The sequence below is a fragment of the Mobula hypostoma genome, chromosome 1 (genome assembly GCF_963921235.1).
Source record: "Mobula hypostoma chromosome 1, sMobHyp1.1, whole genome shotgun sequence".
NCBI classification, from domain to species: domain Eukaryota; kingdom Metazoa; phylum Chordata; class Chondrichthyes; order Myliobatiformes; family Myliobatidae; genus Mobula; species Mobula hypostoma.
Genome location: NC_086097.1, coordinates 101,783,158 through 101,795,940, shown reverse-complemented (window position 1 = coordinate 101,795,940; position 12,783 = coordinate 101,783,158). Strand labels below are relative to the sequence as shown.

Below are 12,783 nucleotides of genomic sequence, written 5' to 3'. Positions count from 1 at the left end.
GTAATGATTTGGTTAACTGCGTTTCCTGTCCTCACCAATGTAAAGAGTTAATAAGTCCACCCTGAAGTCTGCTTATGTTACACAGCTATTCATCGTTATAATCTGCTGCTTTCACCTTTAAGTATGGACGTCTGGCTAATGTGGAACAGCAGAGGCTTTTGGTTTACCTGTTGAATTTTAAAATAATGGCTAATTTACTCATTTCCATGAAAGACATAATTATCCACAGCACATGCTTGAGAGAATTTTAATTAATGATTGTATACCTGAGTTACAAGAGAAAATATGTTTGAGTGCACCTTCTCTGTACTCTGTTTACTGAGTTTGCTTGAAGACGTTTGCCAAATACATTGCCAATACAAGTCAGTCTGTCAGTACTGGCAACCCGTGGTGCTGGAAGGACCCTGTCTGTACCCTGTTTAGTTCAACTGCTGTTGGCCATGGCTAAGCCGCACTTCAACAGCCCAGCCAGTGTCGTCTGGGTTGTCCCAGGCCGACTGGCTCATACCAGGCTAATTAACTCATTCCAGACAGAGTCAGAGTTCATTCATTGGTTTTGTGCCATGCTGTATGACGTGGGCACTCGTGCTCTTTCCATGACTATGATTGTTCTTGGCAAATTTTTCTACAGAAGTGATTTGCCATTGGCTTCCACTGGGCACTGTCTTTACAAGATGGGTAACCCCAACCATTATCAATACTCTTCAGAGACTCTCTGCCTGGTGTCAATGGTCACATAACCAGGACTTGTGATATGCACCAGTTGCTCATACGACCATCCACCATCTGCTCCCATGGCTTCATGTGGCCCTGATCGGTGGGGGTGGGGGTGGGGGGGCTAAGCAGATGCTACACCTTGCCCAAGGGTGACCCGCAGGCTGGCAAAGGGAAAGAGTTCTTACACCTCCCTTGGTAGAGATGTATCTCCACCCTGACACCCAAAGAGTTAGAGTATACTAACCTCAGTGCTGGTGGTCTGAGGAAGTGGATGGGCTTTAGCTGTTGCAGAGAAGGAGAGAGAGTTACGAGTGATCACTGAAAAGTGAGAGCGCGGGCGGACAGAACCACACTCGATGGCTCCTGAGGTCAGACCAACCCATGGCCACCACTTAGGGAAGACCAAAGAGATGAGAAAGAGTCAAGGTTTGTGGAATTAGATCCTGAGGGAGTTCAGAAGCAAACTAGAAGGGAATTAATTGAAAGGAATTAGACATTTCCATTGCTCTTTTCCTTGACATCAAAGGCCCTTAACACAGAACAGTACAGCACGGGAACTGACTACTTGGCCCACAGTGTTGTGTCAAACCATCTGAAAAGCTAATCAAAAACACGCAAACATTACTCCTTCCTACCTACACAATGTCCAGATCCATCCATCTTCCTTACATCCATGCATCTATCTATCCAAACATCTGTCTACTCTATTTATGCCTCTCAAAATCTTGTAAACCTCTATCATATTTCTCCTCAGTCTCCAGCACTCCAGAGAAAACAAGCTTCTCCAGATTGCAAATGGCCTCTAGACCAGGCAGCATCTTGGTAAACCTCTTCTGCACTCTCTCCGAAGCCTCGACTTCCTTCCTTAGTGGGGCAACCAGGACTGTATGCAATACTCCAGATGTGGCCTAATCAGAGTCTTAAAAAGTTGCCACATAACTTCTTGATTTTTGAACTCAGTGCCTCGACTAATAAAAGCAAACATTCCATAAGCCTTCTTAACCACCCTATCAGCTATGAACTTGGACGTGGGGTTGAGATTGTAAAGAGAGCTGAAAAAGCATGTAATAAGGGTAATGTCACAATTGTAATGGGGGAATTCGATATGCAAGAGGATTGTGAAAATCAGGTTGGTGTCAGATCACAATAGAGAGAACTTGTTGAATGCCTACGAGATAGCGTTCTAGAGCAGCTTGTGCTTGAGCCTGCTTGGGGAAATGCTATCTTAGATTGGGTGTCATTTAATAACCCAGATGTTATTAGGGAGCTTAATGGAAGGGAATGCTTGTGAGGCAGTGATCATAATATGATTGAATTCATATTGCAGATTGAGAGGGAGAAGCATAAGTCACATGTATCAATATCATAGAAACATAGAAACATAGAAAATAGGTGCAGGAGTAGGCCATTCAGCCCTTCGAGCCTGCACCGCCATTTATTATGATCATGGCTGATCATCCAACTCAGAACCCCGCCCCAGCCTTCCCTCCATACCCCCTGATCATGGTGGAGTAAAGGGAATTACAGAGGCATGAGAAGAGCTGGCGGGGATGATGGCAGAGCAAAGATGGCTGAAGTTTCTTGTAATAGATACAGTATGTCCCACAGAAGAAGTTGTTCTCAAATGGGTAGGAAACCGTGGCTGACAAGGGAAGTTAAGAACTGCATAAGAACCAAGGAAAGGGCATTTAAGGTAGCAAAAGTGAGTGGGAAGTTGGATGATTGGGAAGCTTTTAAAATCCAACAAAAGGCAACTAAAAAGCTATTAGAAGGGAAAAGATGAAATGCAAAGGCAAACTAACCCATAATATAAAGCAGGATACTAAAAGTTTTTTCAGTTATATAAAGAGTAAAAGGAAGGTGAGAGTTGATATTGGACCTCTGGAAAATGATGCTGATGAGGTAGTAATGGGAGCACAGAGAAATGGCAGATGAACTTAATGGGTACTTTGCATCAGTGTACACTGTGGAAGACACTAACAGTGTGCCAGAGGTCCGTGAGTGTCAGAGAGCAGGAGTGAGTGCCATTGTTATTACAAAGGAAAAAGTGCAAGGCAAACTCAAAGGTCTTCAGGTGGATATATCTCCTGGACCAGTTGGACTACAGCCTAGAGTCCTGAGAGAGGTTGCTGAAGAAATAAGACAAACGTAGAAACATACAAAACCTTCAGCACAATACAGGCCCTTCAGCCCACAATGCTGTGCTGAACAGGTACTAACTTTAGAAATTACCTTGGGTTACCATAGCCCTCTATTCTTCTAAGCTCCATGTACCTGACCAGGAGTCTCTTAAAAGACCCTATCATACCCATCTCCACCACCATCGCCGGCAGCCCATTCCATGCACTCGCAACTCTCTGCAAACAAAACTTACTCCTGACATCTCCCCTATACCTACTTCCAAGCACCTTAAAACTGTGCCCTCTTGTGTTAGCCATTTCAGCCCTGGGAAAAAGCCTCTGACTATCCACACAATCAATGCCTCTCATCATCTTATACATCTCTATCAGGTCACCTCTCATCCTCCGTCGCTCCAAGGAGAAAAGGCCAAGTTCTCTCAATCTATTCTCATAAGGCATGCTCGCCAATCCAGGCAACATCCTTGTAAATCTCCACTACATCCTTTCTATAGTTTCCACATCCTTCCTGTAGTGAGGTTACCAGAACTGAGCACATAACTCCAAGTGGGGTCTGACCAGGATCCTTTATAGCTATAACATTACCTCTCGACTCTTGAACTCAATCCCATGGTTGATGAAGGCCAATGCACCGTATGCGTTCTTAACCACAGAGTCAACCTGTGCAGCAGCTTTGAGTATCCTATGGACTCGGACCCAAGATCCCTCTGATCCTCCACACTGCCAAGAGTCTTACCATTAATACTATATTCTGCCATCATATTTGACCTACCAAAACGAACCACCTCACACTTATCTGGATTGAACTCTATCTGCCATTTAGCCCAATTTTGCATCCTATTGATGTCCCACTGTAACCTCTGACAGCCCTCCACACTATCCACAACACCCTCAACCTTTGTGTCATCAGCAAATTTACTATCCCATCCCTCCACTCCCTCACCCAGGTCATTTATAAAAATCATGAAGAGAAGGGGTCCCAGAACAGATCCCTGAGGCACACCACTGGTCACCAACCTCCATGCAGAATATAACCTACCTACAACCACTCTTAGCCTTCTGTGGGTAAGCCAGTTCTGGATCCACAAAGCAATGTCCCCTTGGATCCCATGCCTCCTTACTTTCTCAATAAGCCTTGCATGAGGTGCCTTATCAAATGCCTTGCTGAATACTACATCTACTGCTCTACCTTCATCAATGTGTTTAGTCACATCCTCAAAAAAATTCAATCAGGCTTGTAAAGCACGACTGCCTTTGATAAAGCCATGCTGACTATTCCTAATCATATTATGCCTCTCCAAATGTTCATAAATCCTGCCTCTCAGGATCTTCTCCATCAACTTACCAACTACTGAAGTAAGACTCACTGGTCTATAGTTTCCTGGGCTATCTCTACTCCCTTTCTTGAATAAGGGAACAACATCTGCAAATCTCCAATCCTCTGGAACCTCTCCTGTCCTCATTGATGATGTAAAGATCATTGCCAGAGGCTCAGAAATCTCCTCCCTTGCCTCCTACAGTAGCCTGGGGTAGTCTGATCCCGGTGACTTATCCAACTTGATGTTTTCCAAAAGCTCACGCTCATCCTCTTTCCGTAGAAACTCTAAACTTCCCTTTTGGAGCAACACACAAGAGGTTGGAGGAACTTAGCAGGTGAAGTAGCATCTGTGGAGGAAATGGAGAGTCAGTGTTTTGGGTTGAAACCCTTCAGCTAGACTGCATTTGCCCTTCCAATTTTCTAATGTACAGTATCATGTATATCAAAGTCCTCCCTTATAATCTGCATACCTTTTGGATTGGCTTTCATTTCTTCAAACTGTTAGGTTATAAGTAGGAACCGTGAAGGCTGGTCAGCCCTTCAAACCAGCTCACACATCCAGTAAGATCCAACTGTGGCAATGTAGTGTAGCGGTTAGTGTAACCCTATGCTCACCGATCGTGGTTCATTTCCATCTCTGTCAGTACCTTCTCTCCATTACTGTGTGTGTTTCCTCCAGGTGCTCTGGTTTCCTCCCACATTCCAAAGATGTGTAGTTAGGGCTAGTGAGTTGTGGGCACGCTTTGTTGGCGTGGGTAGCATGGCGGCTGTTGCGGGCTCATCAGCACAATCCTCGCTGATTTGATTTGACTCAAACGAAATGAACATCTTGATGTGCACGTGACAAATAAAGCTAATCTCTCTCTTTAGATCCAACATTATTCACTTTTTTTGGTCCTCTCCCTATGCACTTTAATCTTCTACTGATTAGAAATCTGTTTAACTCGTTTTCAGTATTCCCTGGGTCTGTGTGCTCTCATTTCTCTTCGGCAAGGACTTACACCTGTCCAGTTTGGAAAAGAATATCCTCTGCTCAGCCCATACGATACATAAGCAGAATTAGGCTATCTCACCCATTGAGTTTGCTCCATTGTTTAATCATGGCTGTTTTTTTTTAAGAACCTCATTCTCCAGTCTTCTCCCAAAACCCTTAACTCTCTTATCAGTCTAGAACATATCAGTCTCTGCCTTAAGTATGTCTGATGACTTGGCTTCCACAATTTTCTGTGACAACAAATTCCACAGAATCATAATATGCTTAAGAAATTCCTCCTCATCACAATTTTAATGTGGCATCCCTTTATTCTGAGACCATTCCTTGTGTCTGACACTCTCCTACAAATGGAGACATCCACTCCACATCCACTCAATCCAGGCCGTTCAGTTCTGTTAGTTTTCAATGAGATCCACACCCTCTCATCCTGAATTCCATCAAGTACAGGCCTCCAGACGCAAACCGTTTCTCATGCATGAAGCAGTTCGTTGCATGAGTGTACCTTTATTCTGAGACCATGTTCTGGACTCTGCCATGAGAGGAACACAGCCAGTCTCGCATTAGAATCATAAACACTGAATGTTAAACTTAACATCACATAGGTTTCAACAGGTCATTCTAAATAACCTTTATTCACAGGTCAGCAAAATAATATCTTTATTTAGATGGGGGTGGGGTGCAAAATAATTTGCAGTATTCTGGGTGTGGTCTCATCTTATCCTGTTGCAGTAGGACTTTGTCTCTTTAATAGTCTGACTCTGCTGAGGTCGGGGGCGTTATCCCACTGACTTGTTCCATCACGTGCTGCACTTGCACACCAGCTTCCCGTGCTTCCTGCCCAAGGGCTCTCAATGCCTCTGCGCCACAGCTTTCTGCTCTTTTTCTATATTTAACTACGGAACCTGTTCTGTTGTTCTTCTTCCCAACTGTATACTCCCATTTTATACTCCATTTGCCCATCGACGGCCTATCCCAGTTCTTTCCCTTTCTGTTCAGAGGGGGTAATGTCTGAGGAGGAGAGGGGAATGCTGAAGTTGAGCTGATTGATGTCTCGGAGACAATTGGAAATGCAGAGATCCAGAGCAGAGTGTCCAGGAAGGGAAAGAGGGTTGGAGACGGGACAAGGGGTCATCGGTGCAGGGTGTTGAATACTTGCCAAAGTAGTGGGCTTGGAGATGGAAGTGATGAAAGAGAGCTTGACATCATCGTGGAAGGAGGTGACGGAAGGGAGCTTGACTTCGTCATGGGCGGAAACAGGCATCACAGCACTTATTTCTGTTGAATGTCACTGGTTGCAGATCTCCATTCAGAATAATACCTCTCCTCCACTACTCTGTCTTCTGTGGCCAATCTAAAACCAATCCTGCCTGCTTTTCTGAGACCACTATTATTTAACAGAGGCACCCTTCTACCTTTTCCTAACTTCTCACCTTTGCTAATTGCCCTGTACCCATCAGTAATTGGCTCCCAACCTTTGTAGAGGTGTTTCTGCTGTGGCTGTTGGCTGAGATTTATTTAGAAGAAGAAGAAGAAGAAGAATATCTTTATTGTCATTGTTGTGGAGCAATGAAAGACAGTTTAGCAGCTCAACGTTTTGCAGCATGACAAAGAATATATACATAAAATAAACTAAAACCTCAGGAGTGCAGTCCAAAATTAATAATATATGGATGGGGGGGTAGGACTATTGCACACCTGCCATTCCTAAAGTGTGATGCATTTAGCTGCCGCCGACTTAGGAGGGGGGTCAGGAGAACGGAAGGGGGTGTTGTACATTTCACTGCTTGTGGGTAGAAGCTGTTAAGGAGTCTCTTTGTTTTCGTCCTTAATGCTCTGTATCTCTTCCCAGAAGATAGAGGGGAAAACAGGTGATGTCCAGGATGAGTGAGATCCTTTGAAATACAAGTAGCCTTCTTTTGAAGTCTGCCAGTATAAATGTCTCTGAGGGAGGGTAATGTTGTGCCAATAACCTGCTCTGCTACCCTCACCACCCACTGCAAGTCCTTCCTGTTCTGCTCTGTGCAGCTGGCAAACCACATTGCACAGCAATACGTCAGGAGGCTCTCTATAGTTGTCCGATAGAAGTTGATCAGCAGGTGATGAGGGAGGAGAGCGTGCTTTAGCTTCCTTAGGAAGTAGAGCCTCTGTTGGGCCTTAGATTTGTGCTCTAATTTTGTTTGTTCTGTTTCGAATGCTATGTGTGTTCAGATACAGAACCTTTACTCTCCAAAGCAGATTACTATGATGTTCTTACTGATAGCTGTGTGATCTTTTTATCCTGTGAAAAGTGGTGGGGCTTTTCCCCATCAAAGCACCTTTAATTCAGAATTAGCTCAACTAGCAGGCAGTGTAAAATAGTGACTGTCTTTGTGGCTTGTTCATTTCCTGTTATCTTACATTGCACAGGTCAGAGGAATATTGCTATGTCACTGACAGCAGGACATTCCAGCTCTGGGGGAGACAGCAAAGGCAGCGAGTTATATTTGCAGTTGTCTCCTTAACCATCCTGGCAACAAAAATGCTATTGACAATGAGTACATAAATCCAGGCTGCCAGGGAGCGAAAGGTCACCTCGCATGCATTTCGTTTCCCTGACTAGTGGCTACGAAGGCAGCGTCAGAAGCTGCCGTGCATGAGAAAGAGAGAGGGTGGTGGGGGAAAGGAGTGGAGGGAGGGAATGATGCAAAAAGCTGTGTTTCTGCTGGAGCCCAGAGCTGCGGGGAGTCCACCTGTTGCATTGTGCTCGATGAGATACAGCCTCCCACTCTGTATTAGCTCAGGATTCGTTAAACTCCTCCCCAACCAGAGTGATGGAGAGGTACAGGATGGACCTTTTCGGGCCACTGTGTCTCTGCTGGCCACCTACTTACACTAACCCCACACTGGCCCTGACAACACCAGCGACTAGGTTTAATTCTCGCTGCTGTCTGCACATTTGTATATTCTCCTTGTGACCACGTGGGTTTCCGCCAGGAGCTCAGTTTTCCGCACATTCTACTTTTGTGCTGGTTAGTGCTAGTGAGCTGTGGATGTGCTGTGTTGGCGCCAGAAGTGTGGGGACACTTGCAGGCTGCCCCCAGCACATCCTCGGACTGTGTTGTTTGTTGATGCAAACGATGCATTTCACTATGTACGTGTGACAGATAAAGCTAATCTTCAGGATGTGTGTGGTACTAGCAGCCGTGCGTGGTGTCCCACAACATCAACAAAGTCGATACTACCTTCAGAGTCCCGAGTGCAAGGCTTATGAGCTGCTCACTAACTCTGTGGATGGAGCACACCTATGCACTCGGTCTAAACCAGGGAGGTCAGTCCAGTTCAGAATAGATTTTCTGTCCAATATGTTCACTCTTAAGTCCACCAAATTACTGCAGCACTCTGCTGTTACTGACAGAAGGATGAGAGGATTACTAGAGGGACATGAAAGCACCAAGAGCTAGGGTTGAGAACTTAGATTCTCCTGTGTAATGGTAGAATGCAATCAAGACAGCTATCCTTAAAAATGTCCAGAAAGCAAGAGAGAGTCAGAAGCAGACAGCACAACTCCAGAAAATAATTGACGCCGACAGTTGAATGGGATAGATGCTCAGGGAGGGCTTCAAGAAGCAGGGAACCAACAAGCCTCATTCTTTGCATTGGAGTCCTCCAAGATCATAGGGAGATCTCTTAGCAAGCTTAACAGGGACACAGTCACCTCTAAGTAGGAGAGAGGGTGAACACTGGCCAGTCAACTTGAATCAGGAGGAGGCTTTTGACAGAACATTGCTCGTGTATATGATGGGCATGTTCTTCACAGTGGGATTTGGGCTGAAGATTCACAAAGATATAACAAAGCTCTGAAGACACATGTAATGACCAGTCTCTGATGCACCCCCTTAGCCCCAGTGTGTTTCCTCGAGCAGTCTGATGCCAGGGCCATATACAGATACTGCTGAAATTGTGTGAGGTGGTTCATGGTGACTCACTCATCTAATTTTCATCTCTTCATTGGTATAGTCATGACCAAAGAGACCTTTCCTCTGAGCTGGGCAAGGCTGTCTTCTGTCTTGTTTGTGACGGCCTTTTGCTGAGCTTATCGAGGAGAATGTGACAATCCCAGTCAGTGGAGGCACTCAGGTCGAGGCCTCTCTGAACGTAAACAATGCCGCTGTCTTCTCTCCAGATCGCAGATTGATCCGTGTCTGCAGTCAGTTTGAATTTACCTTGTGGGGCCAAGTCAATCACGGCGAAAACACGGCCCTGTTCTTTGTCAGCTGGTCAGACTCATCCTCTCACTGTTGGATCTGAGCCAGAAGGTTCTGGAAATATGATTTGGGGGAACTGGGAAGTGCGGCAAATGAAACATATACAGAAAATAAAGAAAACTTTGAGACACTGGCAACAGTGCTGTTGTACACCTGGTTATCAGGTGTAAGGTGCTTTCAAGAGTTTCTGTCCTTGGGGACTTCCGGTAGCGCTCATGGAGTGAAGTCGCGTTCTTGACTCGCTCCATTACCTCTGAGTTTTTTTTCTATGATCAGTTATACTTTAATTAACCATTAAGGTATCAACTCTTACAATACTTTGAATTAAATTGAACTCTCTGATAACTGGATGCATCTTAGATCTGCTATGTCTAAGAACGGGAAAAACGGCAAGGATGGTAAACCTCCGGTTAAACCGAAAGGTATGGATTTTCCTCCGACTGAATCACCGGTGACTTTGAAAGCTATATCGGAGTTAATTCAGAGGGAAATTTCAACCTCTGTTATGGAGATGATTCGTACGGAAATTGCAGTCTCTGTTAAGGACCTGATTCATACGGAAATTTCAATTAATCTCCAGAAAATTGCCGATTCAATTGATAAGATGCAAACATCTATTGCGGAACATCAGTCGGCTATATCTGATCTTCAAAAATTCGCGCAACAAAGTGAGCTTAAGATGGGGAAAATCGAAGAAACAATTAATGTAATGAAGAAGAAACTTGACTTTCTGACTTTTAAAAACTCTGACTTGGAATCTAGAATGCGACGGCAGAATTTACGAATGATTGGGGTGCGGGAAGCTGTGGAATCTAACAACCCCATGAAGTATTTTTCTCAACTTTTAAAAGATGCATTCCCTACTGTATTTCCTGACCAACCACCGCTACTGGATCGTGTTCACAGAATCCCATCATACTCGTCTAGGTCAGATAGACCTAGACATGTTATCTTACGTTTTCATTACTTTCAAGACAAGGAGAGACTGTTTCGATTCGCTCGATCTAAAGGTTTCATTGATTTTTCGGATCTTAAGTTCCGATTCGTGGAAGATTTCAGTAAACCAATCTGGGACCCACGGGTTCGCTACAGATCTGTGATGTCGGAATTCTATAAGTGGATTTAAGACCAGCGCTGCTGTACCCTGCACGTCTAAGGATTCGCCTGTCAGATGGAGTCCTTCGTTTTTTTGATTCTCCATCGGATGCCCAGAGTTATCTGGATCAATTTTCACCTTCAACATCTTAATTGTTATTTTTTTAACTATCTCCGTCGATCGGAGGCTGTGAATTGGTTGGTTTTAACTTTTTCGTGCCCTATTTGGGCAGAAAAGTTTATTTTTGATTTCTTAATATGGTTGCTAAACTTTCTTTTTAACTGTGTCATTTCTTTCTTTTCCCAGGGGATTCTGGGTGGTTACTTCCTTATTGTCATTTTACGTATTTCCTGTGTGGCCTTAAATTTTGTAGTTTTTTAAAAATTTTATTTTGTTTTGCTTTTTATAACTAGTTTATGTTAATAATCTTATTTTTTCTTGTTGTTGTTTTGTTTATTCATGGGTTTGGGGTTTATTGTGGTTTTTTTTTAATATATATATTTTCTGGCTTTTGTTCTGTTGTGTGTGTATTTTAATTGAGTTACCTTTTTTTTTACTTTTTTACTGTTTTACAATTAGCTGATCTTTTTCATATTTATACCTTTTTTTTAGGGAGCGTATACCGGAAGTCATGGGGGTAGTTTTAGCGCTTGCTTCTTTCGGGCGGGTCTGCTTTAGATTTTGCCTTGGGGTCTGGGGTGGGGGGTGGTGGGAGGGGCTTCACGTTTTAGTTTTTTTCTCTTTGGGCTATATACATTATTGAAGTACTGGTTGCGTCCTTTTTCCCGGTATCTTTTGTATGTTCTGTTTCCCCTCAGGGTTCGTGGGTCGAGCCTATCGTCAATCCTCCTCACTGTGGGTTGACTTTAGGATTTATGGAGTCTATTATTAATTTTGTCTCCTGGAATACTAATGGTCTTAATCATCCTATTAAAAGGAAAAAGTTTTTAAAGTGTTCCGGAGACTTAAAGCACAAATTTTATTTTTACAAGAGACCCATGTACGGAGGGGGGACAGACTACATTTTTTTAAATTCTGGAAGGGACAACAATTTCATTCGAACTCCAATGCTAAGATTCGAGGCGTCTCTATCTTTATAGATTCCTCAGTTACTTTTATACAACAGGATATTTTTTCTGATCCGAATGGTAGATTTTTATTGGTTAGTGGTTTACTATTTAATAAAAAAGTAGTTTTGGTTAATGTTTATGCTCCTAATATGGACTGTCCGGAATTTTATAAATCATTATTTAATCAGTTTCCGAATTTGAACGAGTTTTCATTGATCTGGGGCGGAGATCTTAATACCTGTTTGTCTCCGGCTTTGGACCGTTCGGCTCCTTTACGGACCTTACCTAATAAATCTGCAACTTTGATTAACTCTTTCCTTTCTGATTCTGGGTCGACGGACATTTGGCGTTTTCTGCATCCTCAGGAAAAAGATTTTTCTTTCTTTTCACATGTTCATCATTCCTATTCAAGAATTGATTATTTTTTTTATTGATTCTCGTCTTATTCCTTCAGTGATTAAATGTGATTATGATTCTATAACCATTTCGGATCATGCTCCACTTAAGCTTTCTATTAAAATTATGGCCAATATACAAAATAATGGACAATGGCGTTTTAATTCGCTGTTGCTTCAGGACTCGGACTTTGTTAACTTTATGAATGAACAGATTGAGCTTTTTTTTACAATTAACCATACAGAGGATATTTCGGTTAACACTCTTTGGGACACTTTTAAAGCCTATATTCGTGGTCAGATTATCTCGTATTCTGCTGCTTTGAGGAAGAAGCAGAAGCAGGAGGAGATGGTAATTGTGGACAAGATTAAAGAAATTGATAAGAAATATGTTATGGCTCCTTCTGAGGAGTTATACAAACAAAGAACTGAACTTCAAATGGAACACAGTTTACTACCCTCGTCCTCGATTGTAAACCAATTAAAGAAAACAAGAAGTGAATTTTATGTTCACAGTGACAAAATTGGCAAGCTGCTGGCTAATCAATTGAAATCTAATTATGTTAAATCTCAAATCAATCAGATTTATAACCAAAATGATCGATTGATACTGGATCATGTGGGGATTAATCAAACCTTTTGTGATTTTTATTCTTCTTTATATCAATCAGAGTCTCCTCGAGATTCTAAACATATGAATGATTTTTTAGATAATTTAGACTTCCCTCAGATTTCACAGGATATGTCTTCTATATTAGATACTTCTATTACTATGGATGAGATTAAGAATGTTATTCTTTCTATGAATTTG

The 12,783-nt window shown here is 42.9% G+C and overlaps 1 protein-coding gene across 7 annotated transcripts in view; it reads left to right on the top strand.

Moving 5' to 3' along the window:
* LOC134349510 (polypeptide N-acetylgalactosaminyltransferase 16-like) overlaps window positions 1-12,783 on the top strand; it is a 262,565-nt gene that overhangs the window by 79,873 nt on the left and 169,909 nt on the right. The window lies entirely within an intron of this gene.